The following is a 10,098-nucleotide window of genomic DNA, read 5'->3' as shown; positions in this document are numbered from 1 at the left end:
CTCCTCCCACAACCGGGTTTTTGCTTCCGCAACTTCGCTTCTTCAGCCTGACGGCTTCCTTCACCACTGGTGTACACCAGCGGGTTCTTAGGTTGCCACCACAACAGGCACTGACAGCCTTATGACCGCAACTCCTAGCAGCCGCTTCCACAATGGAGGCTTTGAAAATGGACCACTCAGACTCCATGTCCTCCCCCAGGATGATAGAGAAGTTCTTCCGAAGGTGAGAGACCCCACGGACAGGGACCGCCGCCAGAAATTCCCAGTTCACCCGCACTACAGGTTTTGGTTTGCCAGGTCTGACTGGCAGCCTTTCCCGGCCATCTGATCCAACTCACCACCAGGTGGTGATCAGTTGACAGCTCTGCTCCTCTCTTCACCCGAGTGTCCGAAACATACTGCACCCTCTGTAAACCACTACAAAGTCGATTGTCGATCTTTGGACTAGGGTGCTCTGGTACCAGGTACACTTATGAACATCCCTATGTTCGAACATGGTGTTTGTAATGGCCAATCCATGACTAGCACAGAAGTCCAACAACAAAACACCACTCAGGTTCTGATCGGGCAGGCCGTCCCTTTGTTTTTCAGGAAAGTAGTCATTAAACCGATCCAGCAGTTTAGTCAGGTGATCGTTTTCTTCAAAACTTGTTTTCCTGCGGTGCCCAGCTTCTGTGCCTCATGACAGGCACTGGAAAAGTTGATTTTTAGACACGTGATTTGCCAACACGGAGATCTTTTTTTTTGATCGCCTCAATTTTGTCAGTTTGTGATGCAAAGTGACCATTTGGTTCAACGGGAGTTGTGGTCTGATATTTAATGTCATCCGACATGTCTTCAATGCGCCTATTAATGGTATCTTTTGACAGTGGTATGGTTTTCAGTTTATCTGCTGCAGATTGATCCAGAAGCTCTTTGACCATGTCCATGGCTGCAGGTAAGATAAGGTCCTCTGCAATAGTGCGAGGCTTCTTGGACTTAGCAATACGATGTACGACCTGGACAGATGCACGGAGGGCCTGCTCTTACTTCGAACATGAAGAAGTAAGGCACCTTTGTGATGTCCTCAGTTCCTGGAGTCGTCGTTGGAAGTAGTCAACATGCTTGTCTTTGTAAGCAATGTTTTGTTTCGAAATGCTGTTTCAGTTTTGACGGCTTCATGCTCTCGTGTGTAAACTGTTCGCTGCACAAAACACATTGGGGTCTTTGTCCTCCTTTGTCCTCAATGTAAGAAAATCCATATTGGAAACAGTTCAATTGGATTATTTTGTCGTACTTACATTTTGCCATGAAAAATTAGCAGCAGCGGCAACCATTCACTGTAAATATTAAGGCAGCAACAAAACAAAAAGTTTTCCACTCTTCTTCTTTGCTGTGTAATGGCGGTCGTCAACTACCATTAGTGCACATTACAGCCACTTACTGTGCTGGAGTGGGAGTAAACTGATCTACAGCCGCTAAAGACCCGTCACAATAAAAGCCATTGCACATTTAGACAATTTGTCGGTTTTCATGGGAAACGGTTCCGTCGGGACCCACCAGTTGAGAATCACTGTCATAGATCTTTAATTCTCAGACTGTGGTACGCCTACCACTGGTAGTACGTGGTCTCCCTTACTGTCTGTGGTAATCAGGTAATCTAGATATGATCATCTTCAAAAGTCTGTAACTGGATCATGGCCCTATTTCAGAAAGCTGGATTTTACTGAAAATCCTGAGTACTTAAAGCCTGAGTAGAGGGGAACTTAGAGTTTTCTGTTTCAGAAAGGGAGTTCACTCAAACCCGACAGTGGGTTAACTCAAGCCCGTTCTATAAAGAGTCACTTACTATGGTAACTGAGTCTGTGAACCTAACCTCGTCGGGAGCAGGTTTCCTTAAATGAACCTTGTGTTTCTCTCAGTTTCTCTTTTACTACTAAGCGTGACCTGTTTGAACTCTGTTCTCATGTTTTATTTTGACCCGCCTCCAGGTCCACTTTTCTCCCTAAATGAAAATGTATTTCATGTATTTTTACATCCTCGTGAGGTTTTCTAGTTCAGAGGGGTAACGTTGGAAGACCTCCATTCAGAGGTTAAACTGATGTGTTTTGGGTCCAGGCTGCAAGGATATCAGCAGGCATGACTCTCTCCAGGATAAGCCGGGGCCCTGCATGTCAGTAGGTTCCAAAATCTCTGTGATGATAGGTAATAGAAGAATAAAGGGGACTCTGCCAAGAAACAAACAGCAGTTATGTGATTTTGCAAACTTGTCAAACTTAGCATCCATTCCTTTTGAGCCACAACCTGTCCCAAAAACGTTAGCAGATGAAGCCTGTAGGACCCTAAAGCTGGCTCTACTAAACATTAGATCACTGGCAGGGAAATCATTTTTAATCAATGATTTTATTATTGAGCACAAGCTTGATTTGATGTTTTTAACTGAAACTTGGTTAGATCAAAATAACAGTGCATATGTTCTTATCGAGTCAACCCCTCCCAACTTCAGTTTTGTAAGCGAGGCTAAAGTGCATAAGAGAGGAGGAGGAGTTGCAGTTTTGTTTAATGACTCCTTCCTATGTAAGCAATTATCTTTTGGAAATGTTGCTTCTTTTGAATATGTGGCCCTTCAATCCACCCCAGAGCCATGTTCGTAAATATTTACAGGCCACCTAAATACTGTGCTGTTTTTCAATGATTTCACTGAACTGCTGTCCGTGATCTACATTTATTTGACAGTGTTATTATTGTTGATGATTTTAACATCCATGTTGATAACCCCCAGGACAGAGGGACTAAAGAACTGTTTCACACTCTTGATAGCTTTGGGCTGACTCAGCACATGACAGAGCCCACACACAACAGAGGGCACACTCTGGACTTAATCATCTCCAAGGGCTTGGACATCTCCAAGGTTGTTGTTTCAGATGTTGCCCTCTCTGATCACTCCTGTTTTATTTGAGAGTACTATGTCAGTGTACAAAAGTATTCAAACAAAAGTGATCACAAAACGGTGTATCACTGAAAACACCAGTGAAATCTTTAACCAGGTTTTCTCTTCCACAGCTGCCCTGTCCTGGGGCTCAGTCAGTGAGTTGGTAGGTAACTTCAATTCTAAAATCACAAATGTTATTGATTCCATTGCTCCCACGAAGGTGAAGGTTGTCTCTGGTAAGAAAAAATCTCCATGGAGAAATTCAACACTGGTAAGAAACGGAAAAAGAGATTGTCGAAAAGCTGAACGCAGGTGGCGTATAACTAATCTCCAGATTCATTATGACATGTACAAAGAGAGACTTCACCCTTATAATTCACAACTGAGGAATGCAAGGCAATCTTTCTTCTCTGACATCATCACCAGAAACAATAATAATGCTCGTGCCCTGTTTGCTACTGTCGACAGGCTAACAAACCTTCCTGTGTCAACAGCATCTGAATTTCATTCTACCAGGGCCTGTAATACATTTTCCACCTTCTTTACTGAAAAAATCCAGACAATTAGACAAACTGTCAGTAACTCATCATCAGGATCAGGATATGTGCTGTGTCCATTTAAAACCAACTTAAGCACCATGACACAATTTAATCAAATCAACCTTAAAAACCTGGAGGACATTATACAACATTTAAATTCCTCCTCCTGCTGTCTTGATATTCTGCAAACAGGTTTTTTCAAAAAAGTCTCCCAAGTCATGGCTCCAGATCTGTTACAAATTGTAAACATGTCTCTTCTCTCAGGTGTCTTCCCACAGGCCCTGAAAACAGCAGTCATCAAGCCACTCTTAAAAAAGAACAATCTAGACAAGTCAATAATGAACAATCACAGGCCTATATCAAATCTTCCTTTAAGTAAAATAATCGAAAAAGCTGTTTTTCAACAGTTAAATAACTTCTTGACATTGAGCGACTGTTTCGATGTCTTCCAGTCAGGTTTTAGACAAAATCACAGCACTGAGACAGCTCTGGTTAAAGAGTTTAATGACATCCGTTTAAACACAGACAGTGGCAGAACCTCAGTCTTAGTTTTACTTTTACTTATCTCAGTGCTGAGTTCGACACAATTGACCACAATATATTACTCGACCTCACAGGTCTGCTCTCTGTCCCCAGAGTCAGAACCAAACATGGAGAAGCAGCGTTCAGTTTCTATGCTCCTTATATCTGGAACAAACTCTCAGAAAACTGCAGGTCTGCTGAAACTCTCAGCTTTTAAATCCAGGTTGAAGACACACCTGTTTACAGCTGCCTTTCATTAAACAGCTTTAATGAGATTTTAAATTTTAACTCTGCACTGTAACTTTTAACTTTTTATATTTTTACTTTATTTATTTCAATTAATTTCATTTGAATTATTTTTATTTGAACATATGTTCAGATTTAATTATTACAGTGATTTTTTTTTAAATGTTCTATTTTAATGTTTCTTTTCTTTCCTCTGTCATGATGCTTTTGATGTCTTGTGTGAAGCACTTTGAATTGCCTTGTGCTATATAAATAAACTTGCCTTGCCTTGCCTTGTCACCTGTTGCCATGGTGAATTTTATTATCAGACTCCATTAATGTTAGCTTTTTATAGTTGTGGTGCACGCCTCCCAGTGAACCTACTCAGAGTTGAGTTATCTGATTTAAATCAGCTGTTCCGGAGTTAGCGCAAATTCATAACAAATGTTATCTCAAGACACTTTACAAAAAGCAAGAAAGACCTATATTTCAAAGACCCAATATTAATCCATCATGATAGGGTATAATTTACTGCTTACATTCATACTAAAGGAATAATTTCGACATCTGTATTTATTTATAATGAAAAGCCTCACCTGGTCTTCCTGGAGCACGGCATTACTAATTAAGGCTGCTATGTGATTCCTCACCTCATTCTGGTCATCAAAGACTCTTACATCAGAAGGGAGAGACATGACACAGATAAGAAACCAAAGATGACAAAACTAACGGACAAACATATACAAACCATACACATAACAAGCTGAGAGTAAGAGAGAGGGGAGGAAAAGAGACCAGAGTAAGAATAAAGGAGACGAAAAGAGTAAGAATAAGTGACTTTGGGAGAATAGAAGGCTCTTAAAAGTGCCGTTGGTTATTGTGTGTATGTTAGTATATAGCTTACATGTGCAGTTGTGTTGCAATAAAGCTTAAAAAGAAAAAGACAAAAACATGATTAATTATTTTTCTAACCAGATAAAACCCAGAACTTAAAATAGAAATCGACCTTCGCTGTACAAGTATCAGATGTTCTATTGTAATCTAATTGATATTTAGGTCTGCTAATATTGGAAACAGCAGCATGAAGTTTTATTCTGTTCTATCTATCTATCTAATTAAAATGGAGAACCTGGCAGCCTGCTGATCCACACAAAGTTACATAGTTGTATGGACTTTAATTTGGTTTTTATTTTAATGTGTTTGTCTATTTCTGTTGGTTCCTCCAAGATGGATTCATGTTGGAGCCTGTCCAGGACAGCAGGGGGCAGTAGTGGATCATTTCTAACCAAGGAAAATCTATTACAAACGGAGAGCTGCAACCTGTCTGAACTATCAACACCTCTCTCCACTTGTTATGTTTATCAGGTCAGTAGTATGTAACATATTTTGCTAGAATAAAAAAAATTACTATATATATCTAAAAGCAGTGTTTGTGAAAGGTAAAAAGGTAGAATCAGTGTTGTCAGTGGGTTCTCTCAGTAGACTGGCTATAGGTAATTCGATTTTAAGAAGTGTGCAAAGCTTCCAATGAGTGTCAGCACAAAGACAGTCAGTATAATTTCCAAGTGAAACTTTATGTTAAAAATATAAAAATGGAAACAAAAATGCAACATGTTGAAACAGTTCAAAAGGTTCACTCAAGGTGTATAAAAAACCCTTTTAACATGTTTAAGTCCAAGCTGAAGAAAATGCAAAACAACAAATTACAAATGTGGAAGTATATTTTCAGATTTAATAATCTCAGTGATTTTTAAATGTTCTATTTTAATGTTTCTTTTCTTTCCTCTGTCATGATGCTTTTGATGTCTTGTGTGAAGCACTTTGAATTGCCTTGTTGTTGAAATGTGCGACATAAATAAACTTGCTTTGCCTTACTACATCAACTATTCTTAAAGCAGCTTGAGACTGGTTTCAAAAGTGAGTTATTTTACATAAAGCACCATATAAATAAAAAGGCAATGCCTTGCCACATCCATTTAATTGAGCCTAATGTGAACAGTTGAGATGGTCACCTCTCTTTGAAACACAGTCAAAGTCAAGTGTCATGTCTGATGTGTGTTCATCAGTATGTACCTTGGCCTATTGTAGTTCTTCACAGAAAAGGTTTGTTCGCACACATACGTGGAACCAAATGAAATAAGCATCATCTGAGTGTGTGGAGTATAGAAAACTGAGTTTCTCAGTGAGCCATTGAAGTTTTCAAGTGTCGATGTAGTGAACTTTTCTTTGAGCGCAGGGTCACACTGTATGTCAATCAGTTCTAGTTGCACATTCTTACTGTCGAAGGACAGGGGTGATGTCGACAGATAAAGCTCTTCTTCAGTCTTACAGAAGTCAGAGAAATGCCAATTAAACCCAGCTTGGAGGTCTGTCAGAGAAGAGGCATATCTGTCGTTGTGGCCTGGGAAATGTGCCAAACACTTGTTGGCCAGTTGTCAGGTAAACAGGGTCGGCTTGGCTTTGAATGCTTGCATGTGTAAAAACAGCTTTTGCATGAAAACATTCTTCCCCTTGTGACGGCCTCAAGGTTGGCCTCTTTCTGTTTGTTTCCCTTTGCTGGCTGTGTTCTCTTGTTACAGGTAGATGTGGGTGGAGTCAGGGAGGACTCTAATGCAGCACACCTGAGCAGGCTGGTTTTGGGAGTCTATAAAGCAGACCTGCTCAATCTACTCGCTCACTCACTGAGCCAGGTTGTGACACCCTTGAACTTTAGGTTGAGGCCTTTCAGATGGTCTATAATATCAGTATTGAATACCAAGTCACCCATTCAATCTGGGCATTGCAGCACCTCAAACTCATCTGCTTCTCTGAAAGAAACAAGAAATGTGCCGATCTCTCCTTTAAACACAAACACCCAGCTGATCACCTTTCAAAGGCGCAGCACAGCAAACAACCGAGTGGTCCAGAATGTCTGTGTGTTCTGCCTCACTTTTCCTCAGTAACTGAATGAAATGGCGACAGTAAAGCCCACAGCTTGGATTAAGGTCACAAGTTTCACCACGGTTTTAGTGTTGGTGAGGTTAGGAGATCCATCAGAGGTCACCTTTAGCAGTTTAGTCCATGGAATGTTAAGTCGACACACAAACAAATGAAAATAAATAGTTGGGCGGTATCTTTGATGTCGGTGCTCTCATCCAGCGTGATGGAAAATATGTTAGGTCAGTTTCCTTTTTTGACAATTCATCAGACAAGTTCTTGTCAATTACCTTAATTACCTGGTTTTCTGACCTTTGTAGTGGCACAGTATGCCTGCTGACTGCACTATAAAGACTTTCAATAACTCGCCATCAGAGAAGAGTTTGCTGTGTTTCGTGAGCTTCTTCGTTAGTATGTAGCTAACTTTTGTTGATGATTCTTGCATGGTTGACTGCTTAAGTTCAACTATTCTGTCTAATAGTTTGGCTGAAACACAGTTTCAGGGCTTTTCTCTCTTTCACAAGATGACGTGTTCATCCCATAATTAATGCTAAGTCAAAAATAAGTCTTGATGTTGTTTTTCTTGAATACCAAAACACTCTCCTGGCATCTAACATACTGCCTTTGAACCAACACATGTGGTGAAATATTTAGATGTTCACTCTTGATTCAAACAGTGACATTCACAGTCAACTTGACTCTTTTTTGAAGTATTCATGGCTGATCAAACATGTCTCTATCTTTAATACTGTGTAACATTTGTCTAGACCTGCTCTTTTTGTAAAGTATCCATGTGTGCTCTCTAAGCTCTCTACATTTAGACTAACTGTGTCTAACTTCATGACTCCCCATGAGTTGCATGTTGTGGGGAAAATCTGTTTTCATGTACTGTTTTTAAGGGTTGCTCATATGTTGCTGCTTTAGGAGGCAATGTAACGAAAGCAGGTGTGCTATAATGACTCCTGTTTTACACAAGATTATATTACACAGATACAGAACTTGCACAAGCCAGATAATTGACATTTTTAAAACTGACATGCTCACACTTCCTCTCATATAATTAATGCATTTTGTTGTTATTTATTTACCCAAACACATAGCTGTATGCTAATGCACAGTACAGAACAGGTTTTAACTTTTACGTTCACATCACAAAGTATCAGCATGTTGCATCATGTCGGCTATCACCCACGACTTACAAACCCCTTTAGATTTCCCGACATGCACAAATACTTTCAATACTTTACATCAGGCATAATATGTATTGTGCGATATGCCTTAATAACAACCTAGTAATCTACTCCGCCACAATTTACATCTGTTAAGGCAACCTAACCTGAATCTTAATCAGGTAATGTTAATCTCATGGGCTGTCAGTGGTTGTTCATTTCTGTGCGTAAACAACAGCATTTAAAAGTCTATTTCAGTGAACTGACTAACATGAGCAGATAAATGCAGACAAGGAATGCAAATTGAGCGATGTAACTATACATCCAAATAATGCATACACAGCCAAATAGGGTGTTTTGTCCACCGTAAAACCACAGAGAGAGAAAGGGAAGTTCAATTCACTCACCCTTTTTGAAGCTATTGTTCTGTCTAACTGGTGGCAAAATGAAATGGTTATTGACGTTTGGAGAAGCTAACTGGTAATGCTAAACTTCAGACAAATCTATCACACAAATCAATGAACAGATGTTGTGTTGTGTTTACAACAGTTTTCTGGAACTTGTTTAAAATACATTAGTGTTCAGTTCTGCAGTGATACAACTCGCAGCAGGACAGAGCGTTCCTTTTTTGCGTACAAATGTAGGTGTTGAGAATGTTTTCAACATAATCAAAGACATCTGATCATCCTGCCAGACAGAGCAGCATATCTCTGTGCTCCACTGATTTTAAATGTCGTCTATGGTCCACGACTACAAGCATCACGATCAATCAACCTGGGTCCCACTGTTCGACCCTTTGCAGTAAATTAAAGACACACTTGCACAAAGCAGCAGTGACCCTTCTCCTGAACAGAGCTTTAATAAAAGTACTGGCCATTGCTTAAATTGATTTACACCGTCCCTGTCTGCTTCACACCACAGTTTATAGACAGGGAAGTCCTTCCATCACTGTTATTGTATCAGAGTTTAAAGGGTCAGCTGCAGACACCACATCCTTTCAACTTTACACAGTAAATCCTTCTCCACCATACCTTCATGCATTATGAACATGGCACTTTGCTCTTTATTTCAAATCACAGTAGAGATTAGAGTGGAGACCTCTGAGCAGGGGCTATATTGACTATAATTTATGTTTTAAAGCTTGTGATTCGTCTTTTCCATACATATCAGGCTCTTCTTACTCTAACTTCTCTTGGGGGTAACACTTGAGCTCAATGGTTTGTTCTCATATTTTAATTTCTTATTTTTCTCATTTAAAAACACATGACCAAGATTCTAATATTTGGCAGCTGGTTTGAAAATTCCATCCACTTTTCAGGGCAACGATTACTCAACCTAACTGACCTCAAGACTGTACGCTAACAAACAGGTTTAGTTTCAAAATAAACACAAGATACTTATTCCCTTCAGTAAAAAGACCCCTCGTCCTTATAATTCCCCCATAACCCTATTTATAAGTTCCATAACCTACCTTATGACCCTTAGTTGCCACCACTTCCCAAACAGCATTTTTACCTTCAACAGACCCCAATGCTGCTACTACCTACCTAACCATATGGCCCCTTTTGGCTCCCCAACACTCAACTCCAAGACTGATGGGCAGCAGGAGCCAGGAAATGACCAGGGTTGTCAAGTTGGAACCTCCCTGGTTGATGTTCATTGGTGTTTTGTCCAATTCGTCCCACCACACCTTGGGAAGAATGGATAGTTAGCTACAGCATCCCAGAGCCACCCCCCTCCATGCTAGCTCTCATAGCCCACCCCACCCACAAGAAAATCTTCAATATCATACCTACTCTGGCCATCACAGCCAAAA

Source organism: Labrus mixtus, chromosome 2 (assembly GCF_963584025.1).
Source record: "Labrus mixtus chromosome 2, fLabMix1.1, whole genome shotgun sequence".
NCBI classification, from domain to species: domain Eukaryota; kingdom Metazoa; phylum Chordata; class Actinopteri; order Labriformes; family Labridae; genus Labrus; species Labrus mixtus.
This window is presented reverse-complemented; position numbering follows the sequence as displayed.